Below are 18314 nucleotides of genomic sequence, written 5' to 3'. Positions count from 1 at the left end.
AATAAGTCATATCTTTTTTGGTAATCAGTGTTCCACTGCTGTAGTATAATGTGGTTTCTTAATTATTCTGGTTCAGATTTTTTGCAATTTTCAAACAACAGTAAAATCAAATGCTTATTTCAGAATTTGCAAGTGCTAAGCACCTGAAACTTTGCTTGCCCTAAGTACTGTAAATGCACATACTTGCACAGACCTGAGCTGTGACCAGATCTGCATGCCTAATTGTTGCACCACTGGATTCATTTAACCTTTGCTTAAAAATTAAAAATGATCTTGCTGTGGGAAGTAAGGGGTCGGGCAGTCTGCTTTGGCAAGAATTTCAGTCATATCTGCAGAAGGAAATGGTGAGTGGACGAAGCGTTTGGTAGTGTGAGCGGAGCTGCCAAGCGTTCTGTGCTGCCTGGGCCGCTGCGGTGCCCGCTCCAGAAACCCCGCCGAGATGATGTCTGTTCGGTCGGACTAAGGAAACCGCCTGCGGCTGCTTTTTGTAGCCACAGGGAATGTCGGGAGCGTGCTCGGTGGGCAGCTGTTAGCCTTTGTGTCTTCTGCCTTGCTGTCAAGCTGTGCTGCTAGTGCAGTACTGGCTGCAGATGTTCACCGAAACGCGCTGTCTGGTGGTATCGTGCGCCCTGCCACCTACCGAGACCCATCCCAAAAGTCATCGCGCGGAGCCCGCTCCCTCAGCGCCCTGGCCCCAGCGCCGCACCAGCCACCGCCGTTCCTCAGCAGTTATGGCAAGAGGTTGGCCTAGTCTGAACGTTGTGCTTTGAAGCACACGTGTTAAGGTCATTAAATGCACACAAAATAAATATGAGGTTTCATGGATGGCTGGAACTGTCACTATAGAGAGAAAATTGGAATGAAGGGTATAATTCAGTTAGTGATCTGAGCAAGTTTCTTTGTCGCAAGACCTTTTTTGAAGGTAAAGGTGACCTAGCTAGGAGGCTACTGAAAGGTAGATGGCAGTGGAGAGGATGTTTTTGAGATGCATTAGCATACATTTTTTAACTTAAACTCAAAGAAGTGTAAATATATACATATATTTATATATATTTGAACGAGAGACTCCTGTACAAATTTAATCATATAACAGGAAGCTGGTTCTTTATTGTATCTGTAACACACACTAAATCATTTTTGAAAGCTTCATTTCTTTCTTCTGCCCCTTTTTGGGGAAAAAGGCAGCGGCACATTGAGGGACAAGCAAGCAGTAATTTCCACCAGGCATGAGCTTTTATTTATCTTCGTGTATTAGAAGTATTTGAGAACTACACTTCCCAGCACACTTGTTAGAAGAATCCAGTTTCAGTTTGTGTTTCTTTTTTTCTTCAGTGATTGGCCTTGGCTCCTGTAACTGCCAACTAGCTTCTGTTTACAAATCGCAAACATGCATTTATGTATCATTTTCAGGGGAATAATCAGAAAACTTAAAAAAGAAAAAAAATCCCCTCACAATACAAGGAGAATAAAAATATCTTTCTAAGTATGGAGAAAACTCTTACATAAAATTAGGCGATATTTCGTCTCAGATATCTGTCATTACAGCTACATTTTTGTTGCCAAAGTCTCTACTGTCTACATAAACATATATATATGTATACACACACATATGTATGCTTTTAATTTAAGCATGAGTTCTCATATTTTTTCTTCCTTTGATAATGCTCCATGGCTTTTTGTTGTGTTTCATACACAATTCATCATTTCCTTTTTTGTTTTTTTGTCTTTTTTCCTTCTGTTTTCTTCAATGAACAAGGTTATATGCACAATATAATAACTGAATCTTGATATGAAACTTTTTCATGGCTGTTTTTAATGCATCTTTCTCATTTTCAGTAGTGTAATTTTTTTGGCCTGTAAATTAATTAAAGCACTACTTAATTCTATGGGACTTTTTTTTTTTTTTTAGATTAAAAACCATCTCCATGTCTTTTGTTAGCTGTATTTGGTATAAATACAGTTATTGCATCACCTAATGCTTATCTCTGCCTTTTTTCTGACTGAATTATTGAAACCAGAACTACAAGTATGTGTTCTGTCACTAGCAAGGGACATTTTTATGAAGTTGGAGTTTTCTTTCGGTAGCTCTAACAATAAATTGTCTGATAATATTTTTTTTTTTTTTAACCCTTTATCAGTAGTTTGAAGAGCCATTTGCTCTTTCAGGATTAGGATACATATTCCATTCACTTTCATAGCCCCTAGCATGCTTGGTAATGGTATTGTATCTATTTCTTATTTCAATATCTGTAAGTGTGAGAGCTCTTTAAGAATATCTTGCACTAGCATAATGCCATATTTCAAATATCATATTTCTTTCTGACTTTTCTGACTCTATAAAACACAAAAAAGGCTAGTTAGAATAATAGATTTATATGACTCATCCCTTGTTCTTGTTTACCAATGGAATTGTTCATAGGTTATACAGGTAAGTTCTAATTTTAGGTTACAATATTACTGCTTATTGCTCTTAATTTTTAAGCAGTTAATAGTAATGTTTATGCAGTCATTTATATCTTAGAACTCTCACATTTTGTATAAGGAATGCTTGGCTAAAATACCTCTAGTGACCTTGCTTGGAAGATTTCCCAATAGAAACTTTCATTTTATTAGTAAAGACTGAAAGATTACTAAAATTATTTCTGCATATGATCAACATTCTTATGATGTTTGTTACAGAGTAGAATGAATAATTGGGTTTATAAACATGTCTATAAATTACTCAGTGACAACGGGTTATATTCTCAATGAAGCTAAGCTGTAAGGTAGAGTAAAATCATGGATATCTGTCGAGCAATACTGACTGGTGCAAGTTATGCTTCTTTTCCATGGCCTCCTATGCAAGAAATATCTGATAAGCCAAAACCAGAAATCTAAGTACTCTTTGTGATTATTACCAGTATTTCTGATTTTGTTTCCTATGTGCATTGATATGTTTGATCATGTTAATGATACTAAATGCACTTTTAATTGAAATAAGAACAGAATTTAATCTGTCAAAATCATACTGTTCCTGACTTTCAGCTCTCAGTCTCTACTCACCTATGTGTCAGTGTGCTCTCTCCTAAGTCTTTTTTTAAAGAGCAGATGACAAAGTTCAAGTATTTAACTTAGGAGCAGTTTTCGGTTTTGGAAACAGAATGCTATAATGAATGGAAGCTTCTATATCTATACAGTGAGAGAATTGGATCAAATCTAAATGTATGTTTCCTACGAGAAAGAAATAGAAATAAGACAAAGTATTTTAGATAGAGAGTACAGCTGATCCAAAACTTACCTGTTTCCAGACACTTTTTCTATTATTTCTTAAACTGCATCAAGTTTCAAAGACAAACATCTTTTAACAACTAGTTATGTTGTACAGCAAGATGTAGAAAAATAATAATTAAAAAAGGAAAGGAAAAGCCTAAGTCCTATTTTGAAAATTCAGTTATTGCTGTAGAAACTTAAAGGCAAGTTCAGTGTGAGTGCACAGGTGCCTGGCTGCAGTCATGGCCTGCTTATCCCAGAACTGCAAGCGCTAGTAATGCACGCAGTGCAGAGATGTGGCTTGCCAATCTTCACAGTGCATGCGCGAAAGTACTTTTTAAGCTTTAGAGTGATTATTTGCTTGTGCTGAGAGAATAGTCGGTGGTTGATTGTAGGCTTGCAAAGGAGATCACAAAAGAAAGTTTCTGGAGTCTCATACACCTATTAGAATCATTTGAGCCTTGCATCTCTGTTAAACAAGAGGTCACTGAAGAATCTTAGCTAAACGCCATAACAGTCTAGGTTATGGGAAGAAAAATTGCACAAACAAAAAGCCTAGCATTGGGAAAAGCAAGTCAGTACTTTGATTCTACAATTATTAAAAAAAAAAAAAAAAGTCAAGCTTTGGAAAATGTGTATTCTATGCTACCAAAAAGGACTAAAAATCTGAACTCCCACGAGACAATTTAAGCAGACCAGCTATTGACTTTGCAAATATGGTTTATAGCTACTGATCTTGAATAAACTCTTAAGTTCAAAAGTCAAGTCCAAAAGTCAGTCATCTTGAGAGCTGCATTTCAGAAGGAAAATCTCTCTCTCACATCTGATGTGTATTCAGGTTAATCTCTCTAAAAATTGAACGTTCCTTTGAGCCTCAGAGAGCACCGCAGGTCTGTAGTAATGACTCTGTAAATTTGAAAATCCAGTGATTATGAAATAGTCATCTTAAAAATATCACCTTCTTTAGTCAAAATAACTGAGAATAACCATTACTGTGAGATACTTATGAGGTATTCCACGTCAATAAGAGTGTCTCAACCATCGTTTTTGCCAGATTTTCATTACTTTCTTTCTCTTCCTGGAAGATTTGTTTTTCTGGGTAAAAAACACTTACAAAATCTTGTCAAACTGATCAACGTGAAGATATGGTACTAGATCAATACAACACAGTTTTTTGCTGTGGATTGCGTATTTTCTGTTACTTGAGTTTGCTGCATGTTAGAGTAAATACCTAAGCAGTCTACTTAAACACACTATATTTGCCTCAGTTTGCACAAAGTCGGTCAAATTATGATGTTTACTGTGACTTTTGTTGAAAAAAACATTCTGGCTTCTTTTAGACAAACAAAAGTATCAGCCAAATTTTACTTCAGGTAATATTTCAGGTTCATAACCATTGCTAATGTTGGGAAAACAACTTAAATTGCAAGCTTATAGTAAAGGATGAAATACAGATTTTATAGATTTTTCTACTTGTGTTACATTAAATGAAAAAATTATTGAGCTTCAGAATAGGAAAAAGCCAGATGCATATTAAATCCTGTTGTTTGCTTTGCAAAGAGTTCAAGTTTACCCATTGCGTAGAGCAAATAACCACACTTACATGTGGTTGGACATGATATCATGTTAATTACATGCATTTTTTTGTGCATCATTCTGGTTTTGTAGGATTTTGAAAATGTGGGTCAGCTGGGTCAGATTGCTGCCAGAGTCATATATGTTTCACTACCCCGGTGGCATAAGTAAGGTTAATAGTGGCCCTCTACTGGAGGGTAATGTACATGTGTATATGGTAAGCGTGGTGAAGAGGTACTTCACAAAGCTGGATACGACCACTCTATATATTCAACCGTATGGTAGTGCAGCAGCAAATGGGGAGCAGAAGCAGGTGGTGGAAGTTAGAGCAGTGCCAGAATGCTCAAACCTTCACATTGGGCCGAAGGATCCTGGCAGCCTCAGGGGTCTCGTCTTAAGTGTTGTCAGAGCTGGTCTGTTTGTTTATAAAGGCGTAGGCCTCTGGGGCTCTGCTGTCGAAGACACGTGCAGTCAGCTCTAATGCATACTATTGGTTTCAGAACTTCTACAGCCCAGATGAATGCTGTTCAGAAAAAAAGTATTTTCTTCCAGAATATGTGAAAACTGTTTCTGTAGCTGTTGAAAATAAATATATAAATATTTTTATTCCAAAGGTTGATTTATATGTATATATTTTATCCAAAAATTACACTTATTTTTGCATACTGAAGATAGCTGTTCAACAGTATATTTTGTAAATGAATTCATAGTAAACCTTACTTCTTTCCCCTGTAGTGTATCACAGATGGAGTAAATGGTGCTGGAACTCCCCTGGGTTTTTAGAAATTTTCTTAGTTCAGATACTGTGACTGCATCATTGCCTCACTACTAAAACTATCTGACTCAGTTTGGCATACTAGATGTAAAGCCCTGCTAGATTAAACTGATAGCTTTGCTTAAAATCTCTGTATGGATTGTTAATCACTAAAACAGAGAATATAACCTATTGCAAATATTTAGTGGACTGAGAATGCTATGGTGCTTGATAATCTGATCTAGATTTGCAGGGCAATAGTGAGAGTTATTCTGAAGTAAGAATCAGATAAACTGTCGAAGTAGTAACTATAACAGTAGTTTGACTTATTTAATTAAAATGCCTATCTTTCAACCTGGTGAAAGTCTGTCTCCCTGGAGTTCACTGAGAGATTCCAGGATTGGCCCTTAGAATGATAATTTTTAAATGTCAGGAAAGATGATTAAAGTGAATGAAAGCTTTGTCTGGAAATATAATGTTTTATTTGTTGTATTTCCTTTATGTATGATGTATATTGGAACACATAATACAGTCTGAATTCACGAAAGTGTATCTGCTGTATATTTGCCTCTCCTTTCCTTTTTTTGCAAACAAATATGCAAGTGATCTGTAAAACAATGCTTTTTTTTTTTCCTCTGCTTTTACAGAGAGAACCTTTTTCCTGGTTATGGTTTGGTGTTTCGTTGCTTAAGTGTGCTGATGTAATAAAATGCAAGTAGCCTGTAACTTAATTTAGCTGAGGAGTTTTATTTCCTGCCAACAGATTTGTTCTGAGAACTTAGATGATGGCATGCACCGCTCCTTGCCCAATGAAAAATATATGCAGGAAGTTAAAGCGCTAATTTTACTGGAAAGCATATTTAAAAGGAAATGGGCGCTATATTTAAAGCAGGAAAGAGAACTGTTAATTGCAACAGCATGTTGATGAAAATCATTACTATATAGAATTAACTTATAATTGTATAAACTATTGGGGAGGTACCTCAATGGAAAAAATACAAATTGTAGCATGTGGTAAGATACATAAGTTACTAAGATAACTCCTAGGCTAAAGGAATGGTCATGAAGCACAAAAATGATTCAGTAGATTCAGCAGATTCAGCGCTCAATGGTTATTATTCCAGTACAGGATAGATTTATATAATGAATGCAATTGACAATATAGAATGTTTTCATATCACTTATACTTTGCTTTAAAAATATGCCTCTTTGTGTCCTTATTTGTAACTGGTTAAAATACATTTTAATATAGCAAAACTGAGTTGTCATCTTACTTTAAATTGTATTATATTAATAAATAAATTATTTAAATGATTTGTAGTAACTTTAGAGATTAAACAGACTTCAAAACCTCTACCAATATCTTGTCAAGCACTGACTTTACAAAGTATTGTTCAAGATAACTAATGAAATTAATATTACTACTCTTCTTATACTTTGAGAGGTACTGATATTCGTGAAAATTACTTTTTGTCATATAAGTCCCTCTGAGTTCTTTGTATAAATTACCTCCAGAAGGTTATCAGGAAAGTATTATCTTGTTGTGACTATGTCTGAATCTTAATGTTGACAGAAAAGGATTTTATATATACATATATTTCTTTACAAAGTTTACCTTGAATGGAAATGCTTCCTTTTTTATTTTTGAATGTAAATAAAGTAATGCTAGCTATGGGATTTCCTATGTGGTGCAGCCACAGAAGTGCAGGGTAGCAGCCTGGTGGGTAGAGCTGAGGGAGACAGCAATCGGAGGATCCTAGAGAGATGAGGTTCTTTCTCATGCCAGGCATGTGCCTAAGTGCTATTGACATGAAGTGATGTCAAGCCTGTTCTTTAACCCTATCCGAATGGGGGTCTCCTAACTTAGCCCCTCTGTGCCCTGTTGAATTATAAAAATATCTGATTGAAAGTTGAAAGATGGGCTTCATGGCTCTTAAAATATTTTGATTTCCTGTGTTTTCTTCACATGTTTATTAGACTGCCACAAAGAGATTTTTCTAAAGCTACCGTTAACATAAAACTTTGTTGGGGGGGGGGGGGGGAAGGGATGGTGTAGCAGCATCTGACCTAGAGCTGAAGATATGTCTCTTTAACCCACTGCATGTTCATTTGTCATTGGGCAGAGAGCTGGAGGATCGCGGCCCACGCTGCCCGAGCTCCAGGCATCCTCACTCATCCACCTGGGGTGGATCCTGCAGTGCCGTGCAGGCTTGCCTGGTGCTCAGCCCTCTCGGCTCCTTCGTGGTAGTACAAGCCGAGGTAGCCCAGCACCCTTAGAGCTGGGCTGAGTGACGATGAAGTGATTTTCTTTTGCACAGATTAACTGACCGGTTAAAGCTTTGTGTTGCGGATCCTTTGTGTGGCTGTTCTGTTTTGGACAGCACAAGGCAGGCCCTGCGCTTTTCCTGTGCTGGTTTCCTGAGACAGAATCTGCGCCAGCCTCCTGAGCATCAGTGCCAGGGCTATTCCAGTAATTGTTCTGGCTGGAGAGCTTAGGAGGAGTCCTCAGCTAATCCACTTCTCAACAGATTAACCATTTATTTGCTGGTCCCTGTCCTAATTACACTTTGCTTACGTGTCCTGTAGCTACAGTGCCGTTAAAATGAAGATGGGAAGTTTAGGTGTTAAGCAGCTACTTTGGTCTTCTGTGTACTGGTGACATTCTCCTAGAACTTTAGGCTTCCGAGTTGCTGTGACTTCCTATTGCTCCTACTTTGTACTTGTAGTTTAAGAACTATGTTTTTAATAAGCAGTCAATCTGACCTACTATGTGTATGGAAGGTCTGGAAGCAGTTTCCTATTGAAGCCTTTGACTTTTTATCTTTGTTAATGGAATTTGGTTAGGTATAGCTGGGTTAACAGGTAAAGGACTTGTACCTGTAATCTTCAGTAGTATGTAGGGTTGGTTGTTTTATCAGAACTGTGAGTGGAGAGGATGAATGAAAAAACTTCTTCACTGTGAGGGTGACTGAGCATTGGAACAGGTTGCCCAGAGAGGTGGTGGAGTCTCCTTCGCTGGAGATATTCAAAACCCGTCTGGATGTGATCCTGGGCAACATGCTCTAGGTGACCCTGCTTGAGCAGGGAGGTTGGACTAGATGATCTCCAGAGGTCCCATCCAACCTAAACGATTCTGTGATTCTGTGAATAAAAGAAGTGGATAGGTCTTGTCCCTGTGGAGCAGGTGAGATCCTGAGGATTTATCAGAATGGAATTTATTATTTTGTTATCTTCATGGATTCAGAGGCTAAGCTGCATGTTATGACTAACCCTAGGAGAACCTGTCTGAGGAGAGAGGAATTTGGTGTAAAGGTTGAATTTACCTCAAGAACATGCTTCAGAAATGAACACAGTGAAACTGTGCTCGATACTTTAGTTAAATACACATCTGAAATGTAATTTTCTGAATACCAATCTCAATTTACTCTTCAATGACTACAAAATTTTACTTCACTCTTTAATTTCTGTGACTCTATTAAATATGTTTCTGTATGCTTTTTAAAATTATAGAACTGTACAGTAATGAGAGGATGTAAATACTCTACGTGTTTAGAAGCTTTAATATAGCACTTAGCTCTTTAAAAAAGTGGAGCAGTGCAATGATGCCAACTCTCCAACTCTGGAGAAAAAAATGTCTTTTCATATGTGCTTTCCGAACCTCCTTTAAAGTACTCTATCAGCAGGATTTATTCAGATCTCTTGTCACTTATTATTATAGTAACTTAAGTTTTATGCATATCTGGAAGGAAGACAAAGAGTCTTTAGGGCAGCTAAGAGAAAAGAGTTTGCTCTGAAGTGGTAAGCTCTTTATATACTGGCATTGCTGCTAGTCTGTTATGCTAGTTCTTAAGATAATATTCATGAATTATAAGGCACATTGTCATGTTTTCTGTCAGTACTACCACTGAATCAAAAAAAGAAGTAATAGTAGTAAGTTTAAATTTTATGTGAGCCAAAGTAATCTGCAGTAGTGTTCCACATGCTTAGATTTAAAAAAAAAAAAAAAAAAAAAAAGAAAAGGAATCTGTATTTTGCGGAAGTTTATTGTTAAGCACATCTCAGCGTTTGGAACAATGCAGACAATTAAAATTAAGCTAAGTGTGTACTATATCAAGCACAGAATCTTAAACTTGACTTATTTCATTTAGCATTTCATCCCTAAAGTGGGGTTCATATTAGCCCCATCAATATGATAGACATTATCACACATCAGTCAGTCACTTGTAATATTGCTTGTTTTAGGAAACTACAATAGTAAATATATTTATTTTCCTTTTTTTTTAAATGCTAGTTAATTGTTTCAAATGTGAAAGAACAGTTTTGAATGGATAAGAGAGCAGTAGATTGGACCAAACCTGGTGAGTATGCAAGTGAACAATGGAGGCATGTTTTCATTAGATTAGAAATATTATTCTTTGGAACTCAAGGTGCAAATTAGGCTGTTCCATAATGTTCTTTTCAAACACACAGGATAAAATTTGCATATCTAAATTGGATCAGCTTGAATGGGTTTCCCTGCTGTCTCATCCCCTCAGCTACAGTCTTTCTGAAATGGCCTGCAGGTGGATCCAAATAATAATTCTTAAGCCTATTTTTAAGAGCGTCTCTCAAACAATTATTTTTTTAGTTTTACATTGATTTCTTGGATTGAACATCAGCAAAAATTGTCCTCTGCCTCACCTGAGTATAATCTACATGATAATTGGAGATTTAAATTTAACCCATTTTACACTGACTTTTAGGATAACACTTTTAACTGGCTCAATAAAATCACTTTTTTTAAACTCGCTACAATGGTTTTTTAGTGTAAAAATAGCAAAAATTTTTTCTGTACAGATGAAAAATTCTATGAATATGTATAATTTCTTTACGATAAATTTAGGCAATATTACCATCCAAAGTGTGTATGGGGAGGGGGAAGGTCCTGCATACAATCTTGGTCTATGCTTCTAGGTTTTTTTCTATTTTTAAAAAGGTAAATTAACTTCATAGAAATATAGCATCCTACTGATGCTATATTCAGATATTTACTGATGCTAAATTGAGATTTCCCCTTTCCCTTTTCGTGAACTTCTTTCTTATAACTTTGATAACATTCTATTAAATGAGTCTTTACAGCAGTGTATAGATTCTTTTCCATTAAAATTATATATATTCTTAATGCCTTTTTACTAAGTATGATTTTTAGTCATTTATCTACTAAATTTAATTTTTTGTTCATTCCGCAGTTTTGACTTTTTTCAACCTAAAGAAGAAAACTAGCAAAATAAATACTTTAACTTTAAAGGACAGCGATGCTACTGTTGAGAAATAATGTTTTATTTCCTGTAAATAGAGTTAGGTAGCTCTAAAGGGGGTATCAGTGTTCCTGCATATACTTTTTTAAAGTACAGTACAATCATAAAATAGAATGTTTTAAGTAAAAGTAGAAAACAAGGTATGGATGACCTCAAGTTCATGTTATGCCAGTTTAGCTATGTTTTGATAGCTATGCGTGTGTCTGTCTAATGCAAAAGTTTCATATGAGAGTAACAGTATGTTGTAGAGGAAGCCCTTAAATGTCACTTAATGAAATATAAGAAGGCTTTTGAGACTGAAGGAGCCTCACAAATCACTGTCCAAGGTGCTGATGATTAGACTTTCATTTCAACATTGCAAGAAAATTTTTAAACTGGTACAGAAGAGTAATTCAAGGTATTTGCACTGCTTTGGTCCTACATGCGGCTTTGCAGTTATTACAGGATTATATTGTGGATTTTTTTGTTGGCTTATTTTTGCCATCTGGGGTATATAGGAAGCTAGAATACTATAGAAAAGTAAACTTCGGTTGGTTAGAGATAGTTAGAAATCAGTGTTGTAGTTAAGGCTTACAAGAATGTTTGCTGATTTACCTGCTGGCCTTAACTCAGGTTAATGTTTGTTCTTTTCTTCTAGAATATTTGAAGGCTCTATTAGATTCTGGTATTATATATTATTTAGGTGTGTTTATTACAAACAAACATATTTATATATACATATATGTACAGACACATGCACATTTTACATATGTGTGTGTGTATATATATGTGTATATATGTATGTATATAGTGGACTTTATTTGTCTCTGTTGTTGATCTTACCAAAGTAATTTATACCCTTTTGACAATTATGTAGCGTTACTGCTGTGTCCCCCTATAGTGATACTTTTGGATATCAATCAGAAAACAAAATTTTTCTTATCTGATATTTTTGATGTTCGGAAAACTGCAGCGTTTTTTGACCACTATAACTGTCCTCTTGCTTCTGAGTGAAATTCAAGGTGGTGTTATTGACCTAGAGGTCAATGACATGTCTAACTGAGGGAGCTCTTCTCTTGTCTGTTCCTACAGTAAGAGAATAATAATACTGCTTCTGCAAAAACACCTTAAGTATCAGTGTGTGGGAGTAATGGACAGAAGATGTATTCTGGTGAATGTCCTTTGATTTTAGGATTTGTTCTCTTGGCTTAAGTCTTCACAGAATACAGTAAGGTTTACCTCCTCACATATGTCTTTACATAGAGTAATGTACTTTTATTACAGACAATGTAAAATGGCAGCATTTTGGGAAGAGATTACATTTTCTTGGTGTGGGGTCAGGGGGAGGGAGGGCAGAGTCGAACACGAGGCAATAAAACACTGTTGAGCTCAGCTTATTAGCGGACCAAGCAAGGGATGAGTTGTGTCAGGGAAAGCACCCGTGCACACATGCGCTTGCCCCAGTTGTCACTGCAGTGGGTTGGCGCAGTAGGGCACGGGGCAAATGCGACGCTAGCTCTGACCAGCGCCAAGGTGAGGCTCTGGGCAGCAGCAGCACGCAATGGTCCTGCCTTGGGCACTCTGTGTCTGCGTGACCAACGTTCCTCCACAGTCTCTATTATTTGGGAGTTTTATAACTAAATGCTGGCACAGGCAACCTATCAGTCAGTCCACGATGGTATCAGGGAATACCTTACTAGCAATTTTAAGTACTGTTCTCCTGCCACTTATTGATCCGTGGCCTGTACTAAGGTTCATAACATCTAGTTCTGGCTTGCGTTGCCTGTTGGCCGTAAGTTATTACACTTGACTCTTAATCAAGACAAGGTCGTGATGCTCCCTTGACACCTGATTATTTATTTTTGTAATATAAGCGTACATTTCTGGAATCATGTCGTTGATACACTGTAAATCTGAAAATAACAAGCAGAATAATCTTGTGTGTGAGTGTAACTGTTCATCATCACTTCTGTTGTATCTGCATACAGTAAGATAATATGTTTGCCAAATTATAAGTGTGGTGTGTTGCTTTTTATGGAAAGCTTCAGATAAAAGGTCATCATGATATAATTTGTGATGAAATCATGTGCTGTTGTCTTTTTGGCTAAATCTTAGTCTTTAAAACTGCATTCACTGTTTATGATAATATTGAACTGTTTCAGAGTGGCAGACAGAACAATTGTGTTAAGTATCTTTTTTTTTTCTTTTTTTAGTTCTGCTGAAAGTATTTGTCATCAGAGGGAACGTGGGTCATTAGATCATTAGGGAAATCGGTGTACAGAAAAGTTAAGGAAAAATGAAATAGTTGCTTTGCTGTAAGACAAGAAATACCTTGGAATGTTTCACAATAACCTTTTTAAAAAGCAGTGCGTGTGCTTTACCAAGAAATCGCTTGTTCTGCCATAGTGAAGCTAATTATTCTCGACACACGCAAGCTATGTCAAATTGCAAAAGGAATATCAGACTTTGTTCTATGTTGCAGGAATTAAAACATCATCAGTTGAGATAATGAAGAGCATACAATGAATATGATCTCATTTTTGCAATGCAGTAAAAGTGAAAGACATTTAAAGGATGATTGCAAAATCATAATTTAGGAAGAAAAACAAACAATAAAGCAAATGTTTACTATCCATTTTGATTACTTAACTGCTTAGAGGTATGCATTAGGTTTATTTATTGTTTGATTTCAAATTCTTCCTTTTAATGGTTTAAGAATACAGTGGCTAATGGTCCATTCTGAAATAAAATGAACACAATCTTCTGCAGTCCATTATGCAAAGCCAAAGAAACACATTTGGGATTGCTTCATTATGATATCATCCAAAGATGATTATTTGAAATTGAAGGTTAACATAGGGCTGGAAGTGTGAAAAAGAATATGAAACAGAGGAGAAAGAAAATTGTTGTAATTCTTTAAAACAGGAGAAAAAATGGGACTAGTTTTCTGAAATTTCTTCTGAAGATGTGAAGATAATGAAAATGGCATTCCCTAGCCCTATTTTTATAATTTCTTTTCCTTTTGTAGTAATGTTTGCCAGAAGAGCATTACAAATAGCTCGTTCCTTTTTCTGTAAAAGATTATTTCTGTTAAAATTGCCTAACCTTTAGTGAAAATAAAAAGTTTTGTCTTGGCAAAAGACAATAGTTTTATTTTTACAATATAGTTAAGTTTAATGTTAAAAAATTCTGATCCAAAAGGTTGGCAATCAACCAGTTATTTGGTTGACTAACAAAAAAACAGTTACTGAAAGAAGGAGGGGAATCAGTGTAAGTATACGTTTCTTTAAATTGTTTGACATATTAGAGGGAATTCCTTTCTGAACCCTATCAGTGTAACTCTTATCACAGCAACCCTGTAGCTTTACAGGAGACTAATTTATTGAATTGCCACTTTAGCCTAAGTGGGGTACAATGGGCCCTGCTATTCAGCAAATTTCAATATTCAAAATGTTTTCAAAGAACATGTAGTATTTAAACTCTTCTTTTAGGTATGTGCTAGTGCTACAGTAAGAGCAGGGCAAACTTCTGTGTGTGTTGTAGTTATGGCCTCCAGTCACACATCTGTAGGACAAGGGTGGAACTGAAACGATCTGGGACTTTAACATCCAGTCATCGTCCAAGCTCTCTAAAGCAGGTTGTTTATCATGGTTTCTCTAATAGCTTTGGTGAGGAAGTAAATTATATTTGTAATTTTCTTAATTTTTCCACCTGTAAAATTCTGAATGATCTGATTTTTATAGGGGATATAAAAATTATTAAAAAATGACTTTTGTAAACATTGAAAATACTTCCTAGATATTTGTGGCTGAGACTTTTGAATGTATTTAGGAGTGCCTGTAGGCAATGGATGGAGTCTGGCCTAAAGGTGAGAGTATTTTAGCCAGATAAATTGCCTTTAACTATGTAGAAAATCTTGGGACTACACTTCTAATTAGCACAGGCATACCAGCCAGATGTGTAAAGTTAGATGTGTTGTATTTCAGTTTATATATGGATGTTAAGACAATTTAAGTTGATATAAATTGTGTTAATGTTGTGGTTGAAAAGTGATAAATTCACTCCATACATATAATAGTAGTAAGATGAAGGAGTTGGAAACTATTCTTCTTTATCCTGTGGATACCACTAGGAAACAGGGTCTTATGTAGAGTTTGACTTCTGCTTTATGAATGACATGATTTTGGCACTGTTAAACAAGTTAGTGTCTTTACCTGAACTCAGTGTTACTTTACCTGACCTCGGTGTCATTCTGATATTGCTGTCAAGTTATTTGGGGCTTAGTCAAGTTTCAGCTGTTAAGTAAATAATAAGAAGAAATTAATAGTTCTAATTTTTTAAATTGTTTGAATATATACTTACATGATGCATGACAACTGTATTGTCTTAGAAGCTTTAAGCGTTAAATATTTTGTGAAGCTCAAAGGGAGTTTTTCCTGTGTTTTTCTCATTGATTTTAATAACTGTACATCATAGGTTTTGTGAGAAAGGGAATTACAGACCATTCTTTTCTTTCTTGAGTGCTAGTTCTCCCTTCTTCCATAAAAATTTTGCTGTTTAATAGTCATACTTCTCTGTTTGAGCTGTTTTTTCCCCCTGTTCATCTGTATACATTTACTTTTATTTGTCTTAAAAGCTGCTTCTTTGCAAGTTTCTGCGTTATTTCAAGAGTATTGCAGTCACTGAGAAAATTCTTTGTTCTTTTAATCTCCTGCATACTCTTTCTTCCTATAATGAGCAGTATGCCAAAATTGTCATATATTGTCCAGAGAGTATATAGATGCAACTGTCATATTTAGACCAAGGTTAGTTTTGAGCCTCATGGGAGAAACTTATGGAAGTACCAGAGCTGCCACTAATACTTGATTGGAAAGCTTTTTCTTACTGTGTTCAGATGGAAAGTATAATAGTGATTGAAGAAAATTGGGAATGATTCCTTTTGTCACCATAGGGAAGAACAACAGTTGCCAATTTAACGAAAGCTTTTCCTGTAGTGAAAATGTCACTTCACCTCAAGTTTGGTTTGATCCCCCTAGTGAAGCTCATAATTTTAATGCTAATGCTGATAATTTAGAGAAGACTTTTCTGTAGCATGCAGAATGTGTTAAGTGCATTGTGATCTGTATGCAGAAAATCCTATCGTCTGTGGCTGTTATGCGACCTGTGTTATATGACGATCTCAAATAGATTTGGCTACTTGCTTTCCTTCTTGCCAATGAGCTATTGGTGTAATGGAGAGTATCTGGAAAAGATTGCTACTCCAGGGGACAGCACTGTGACAGCAGAGGAAGAAAAGTCAGTGCTTAGAGGAATGGGAGGTTTATTAACACAACTCGATGTTTTGGATCTAGCTATTCAAGTTCAAAATTAAGTAGTGGCATGTTTTAAATGTGATAATGCTTTCCTGTGCTAAGATGGGCTTAGACTTCATGAATTTTCTTACTTTCTTTTGTAGGTGTAGTTTTAAAGTTATGTTTTGCTATAGAGTTGACTTCAGTCAGTGACCTGTATTTTTCAACAGGGAAATTGGTCGCTAGGAACATAGGTTTCCCCTTCGCCCCCCAGTCAAAGCATCTACCATATGATAAAAACGTAACAGATGGAACTCCTTTGTAAATCTTTTATATAAAATTTCAGAGAAGGAGGATTTATTCTGATATTTTCCTCTGTGGTGTGCCTTTAATTATAACCTGAGCTTCTGTAAAATATGGTCACTAATGATATCATACAGTTCTGTCTTAGAGCTTGGTTTGTTAGTAAATCACAGTTGGACCTTGATCATTAATTTAAATACGGTTTAAACCTAGTCTCATATTAACCCATGTCAAAATAGTGTGAGATACTTTAATCTATTTCCTGAAGTTATTCTCCTCTTTTTTATTGATCTGTTGAAGTCAGCACAAAACACACAGCTGTACTTTTGGCCAGCTACGTTAGAATTCATAAGCAGTTAACAAATCATTAAAAGCTATTTCCAACTATATTGTGTTTGTCACTACTACTGAGCTCATCCATTTCTGAAAGCCATTAAATGTATTGGCTGATTTTTTTTTTTCAATAAGACTTACTAAAGAAAGCAATCTTTTTTAATTTTCATATTAATTCGTATTACTTAGCTAATTTGAGAATTGATAACAGAATGTTTGAGTGATTTATGACTTGAAAAAGAAGACCAGCGTTGCCCTCCTTGAAAATGGAAATTGGCTTGTCAGATGCTTAGATGAAGAATGATCAATCAATAGGATTTTAATAAGGAGAAGGTTAAAATTGACTGAAGGTGGCTTTTGTTTAAAGGTGATCTAGTATGTGCAAATTGCTAAACTCTCCCTGGAGAAGATTTTCAAAGGCAATAATGAGCACTGATTTTTCTTTGTTTATTCCATTCTCTATCTTTCCCTTCCTCTTGCCAGGGATTTCAATACCTACCTCACCTTTGTGTCTTTGAAGTCTCCCTGTCTGCAGGTACTGTGAATATTCAACTTATTTGCATTTACAGCTACCTATTTTTTTTACCCAGCAAATCTATTGTCTTGATAAGCTCATTTATTTTCAGCCTGATTTCATATCAGGTGCATGGGCTAGTTTTTCCTATTCAATAAAAAAAAAAAAAAATCCAAAGTACATGCACACATTGGGGAAATGGAGTTGACTTGTAAAGTTCTGTTTTTTGCTTTCCTGTCTTTATTGAACTTTCTAAAAGTGAGGCAGCTAAAGTTAACTAAAGGGAAGCTAGCTACATTCCTCATGCAGTCTTAGTCACACAGATATGCAAACTATAGGTATATGCCAAACTTGTTAAAAGAGTAAATAGCATACCCACACAAATCCTGGTTGTCACGACTTCCTCACAATATTTCTTTTTTCCCCCCACTTAGGTTTCTTTCATAATTCCAGTCCGTTTTCCTAGGTCTTTCTATCATCTACTCTTTCCCAAGCTTTCTAGCCTAGGGGCTTTGAGCTTAGCTTTATGTTTTACTTTCACTTTCGTACTCAGTGTTAGTTATTTTCCCCTCAGTGCCTCTTAAGTGATTACATACTGATGCCACAATTTCTGAGGAGGTCCCAATCATTTTGGGGAAACTCTGTGCATTATGCGAACTTCTTTTCAGAGTTTAATGAGAAGAGCACACTGATCAGATCCTAACAGAGACAAAATTCAAGTTTCTCCCCCAAAGTACGGTATACCTAAAGATTTTAAGTGAAAACATTCACTGCTTTCCTCATGTATATACTTTTTTCTTTTTTTATTAAAGACATGTATTTTATTGTCTCTTCTCTTCATTGAAATGACTGCAGCCTGGATGAAGATTATTTTGTGAGTTTCTTTTTTCCTTTCTTGTCTTTGGCTAAAGAAAATGTAATTGGGAGAGTCAGAGTAGTGATAGAGCCATCATTTAAAAACCCAGCATTTTGCCTGTGAATTTTGCATACAATTAGAATTATGTAGTATACATATTCTC

At 35.9% G+C, this 18314-nt stretch overlaps 1 protein-coding gene across 5 annotated transcripts in view; it reads left to right on the top strand.

Annotated features, from left to right (window-relative positions):
* The window catches only part of THSD7A (thrombospondin type 1 domain containing 7A), a 287638-nt gene that overhangs the window by 58811 nt on the left and 210513 nt on the right, over window positions 1-18314 (top strand). The window contains exon 3 of one of the 5 annotated variants that reach the window (XM_068934980.1): window positions 9870-9936. The exons of the other annotated variants lie outside the window; for them this stretch is intronic. The gene's annotated coding sequence lies outside the window, so the exon portion shown is untranslated. The remainder of the gene's footprint in view (window positions 1-9869; window positions 9937-18314) is intronic. 5 annotated transcript variants of the gene reach the window in all.

Source organism: Struthio camelus, chromosome 2, assembly GCF_040807025.1.
Source record: "Struthio camelus isolate bStrCam1 chromosome 2, bStrCam1.hap1, whole genome shotgun sequence".
Lineage (NCBI taxonomy): Eukaryota > Metazoa > Chordata > Aves > Struthioniformes > Struthionidae > Struthio > Struthio camelus.
Note: the sequence above shows the minus strand (reverse complement) of the source record. Positions and strands in the feature narration are given on the sequence as shown.